Source organism: Mandrillus leucophaeus, unplaced genomic scaffold (genome assembly GCF_000951045.1).
Source record: "Mandrillus leucophaeus isolate KB7577 unplaced genomic scaffold, Mleu.le_1.0 Scaffold1088, whole genome shotgun sequence".
Lineage (NCBI taxonomy): Eukaryota > Metazoa > Chordata > Mammalia > Primates > Cercopithecidae > Mandrillus > Mandrillus leucophaeus.
Genome location: NW_012099076.1, coordinates 126,342 through 129,646, shown reverse-complemented (window position 1 = coordinate 129,646; position 3,305 = coordinate 126,342).

The following is a 3,305-nucleotide window of genomic DNA, read 5'->3' as shown; positions in this document are numbered from 1 at the left end:
GAGTTAGCTCGTATCTGTCAACTCTTCTTGATCCGAATTTAGCATTCATTTTTCCTCCATTGTCCTGATTTCTTACAATAGTAGCATATTGACTTTCCATTACAGGGTTTCTTCTTGTGTGTTGGTGGCCGCAGATAAGGGTTTATTCCCTTTGTGAGTAATTCTAACTGGGAAATCTTAAGGGTTAATATATTTTTTGTCGTCTTTATCTTTCTCCATATTTTCCCAAACTTGGGCTACTTCCCTCAAAACATGAGAAACTATTCTTGCCACCCAACTACATTTTGTCTTATTTGCTTTCTTGAATTCTCTGCAACAAAGCTGCCACAGAAGTGGAGAGGATCAAGAGCCCGGACCCCCTGAGACATGCCTTGGACTTAGGAAAGGTGAACTGCTGGTGAAAACTCGCAGGCCTCACGTGGCTAAGAAGAGTGGCACTGTGGCTTCTCCCAGTCCACCTTCAGTGAAGAGGCTTCAGCAGCTGCCCTCAGAGGCCCCTCACGCTGAGCTTTCCAGGCACAGCAAGCAGCCTGAGCTGTGGGAGCAGCAGGCAGTTATCCTCCTGGAGCCCGGCATGGCAGAGTGAAGCATGTCTTCCAGGAGAGGGACCCGCTGACCGCGTTCCGGAGTTTTCAGAACGTTTTACCATTAAAGCCAACAGCAAACCAGACAGAGCCTTTGAGCCATATTACCAATTTTACTCAATGGTAGCTCAAAACTTCTAGTGAGAGTTGGGGATTTTCCTTGGGAACCCAATTCCACTGAACCAAAGTAGTTGAAGGAACACTTTTTAGCAAATAGTCTCTTGTTTGATTAAAGATGGCTACAAATACTCCAAGAAATGTGCCCAGTGGCGGGCTTACTTGAGGGATCCCATCCTTATCACCAAATTGTTGGGAGGAAAAAAAGGGAAATCTCTACCCAGAGGAACACGCCACTTTATGTACAATAACCTTTTTTCTTTTTAGTAGACTCTTAGTCCATTCTCACATTGCTATAAAGAAACACCTGAAACTGGGTAATTTATAAAGAAGAGATTTTTTTCTTTTTTTTTGAGACAGAGTCTCGCTGTGTTGCCCAGGCTGGAGTGCAGTGGTGTGATCTCAGCATCTTGGCTCACTGCGGCCTTCACTTCCCAGGTTCAGGAGATTCTCGTGCCTCAGCCACTCAAATAGCTAAAGGCGTGTGCCACTATGCCTGGCTAGTTTTGGTATTTTTAGCAGAGATGGAGTTTTGCCATGATGTCCAGGCTGGTCTTGAACTCCTGGCCTCAAGTGATTCGCCTGCCTCAGCCTCCCAAAGTGCTGGGATTACAGGTGTGAGCCACCGTGCCCAGCCTATAAAGAAGACATTTAATTGACTCACGGTTCTGCAGGCTGTACAGGAAGCACAGTGGCATCTGGGGAGGACTCAAGAAGCTTCTAGTCATGGCAGAAGGCGAAGAGGGAGTAGGCACATCTTACACGTCAGAGCAGGAGGAAGACAGGAGGGTGCTAAACACTCAAATAACCAGATCTCATGAGAACTCACTCACTATACGGTACTAAGGGGATGTACTAAACCATTCATGAGAACTCCGTCCCCATGATCCAATCAGCTTCCACCAGGCGCTACCTCCAACACTAGGGATTACAATTCAACGTGAGTTTTGGGTGGGGACAGAGATCTAAACCGTATCAGTAGACCTTACTTCTTAGAGCAGTTTTAGGTTCACAGAAAAATTGAGCAGAAGGTACAGAGAGGTCCCATATACTCTTAGCCCCACCTACGTGTAACACTCCCACCCCATCATCAGCATCACCCACTAGACTGGTGCATTGTTTTACAATTGGTGAGCCTGCATTGCCACCTCATTGTCACCTAAAGTCCATAGTTTCTATTAGTGCTTATTCTTGTTGTTGCGTATTCTGTGTGTTTTGACACATGTACAATGACACGCTTCCACCATCATAGCGTCATATAGAATAGTTTCACTGCCCTAAAAATCCTCTGTGCTCTGCCTATTCATCCCCCCTCCCCCAGCTTCTAGAAAGCACTGATATTTTCACAGTTTCCACAGTTTTGCATTTTCCCAAATGTCACGGGGTTGGGATTCCACGACATGTGGCCTTTTCAGACTGCTTCTTTCAGGTAGTAGCATGTAAGTTTCCTCCACAGTTTGATAGCTCCTTCCTTCTTACTGATGAAAGCATTCCATTGTCTGGATGTACCACAGTATATTTATCCATTCATCTACTGAAGGACATCTTGGTTCCATCTAAGTTTTGGTGATTATGAGTAAAAGCTTTTTATTATTGGGAAAAAAAATCCCTGAATGTATGCAGTTATCCAGCAAGTAGTTACAAAGCTACTATGAATTTTCAGCTCATTTATATGAATTAAACCTACAGTTGTTATACATCACCCTTCTTTTAGTAAACAGTCAGAAGATATTCAGTTTGCACCAATAACTCCATTGAGCTTACTTTGCAATTATTTTCCAACTAATTCTTTATTAGTACTTCCAATGAGTGATTTAGCACATACGATTAACCACACCCTTCAACATGCCTCAGCAATATGAGATTAAATTCACTGTCCCACATTGCCTAGAAATCATTTTTTACGTATACTGGAATTACTACATCTTTATGTCCTGGCTTTACACTTTTTTTCTCATCCTGTCCATCTGTTTGCACTGCTTTCTGGATGAACTTTCCTCTCAACCAAAATCTTTCAGTTTACTAATCACTCTCTATATCCAATCAATTGTGCTGTTCAGGGTTGTGTTTTGTAAATGCTATTTTTATTGACGTGTCACATATGACACACACAAATCATATTATGCTGAGTATTCAGCTCAGTGAAATATCACTAAGTGAAACATATTTAAGTACAACCAAGATCAAGAAACAGAATATTTCCCAGCACCCGGAAACCCGATTTTCCCCTTCACAGTTACCACCCACCCTTCCAGTTTCCTGAAGACAATACCATTCCAGTTAGAATATATTAGTGTTGCCAAGTTTTTGCACTGTGTATAAATGGAATCATAACTATCCTTTCTTTCTTGTCTGGTTTCCTTCAATCTTACTTTTGTGAGATTCAGCCATGTTGTTGTGTGTGGTAGTAGTTTACACTGGCTATTTTGATCTCGTGGTTGGGTTCTTCCAGCCCTAAGGGAGACTCATCAGGCCCTAGCTGGAGACAACCATGGTAGGGACTTTTCCCACCAGCAAGCATGCTCACTCCTCCAGTAACTTACCCTACAGTAGACTTCGCACATTATAATTATAAAAAACACACCTCTAGGTGGAGGTTTTAAA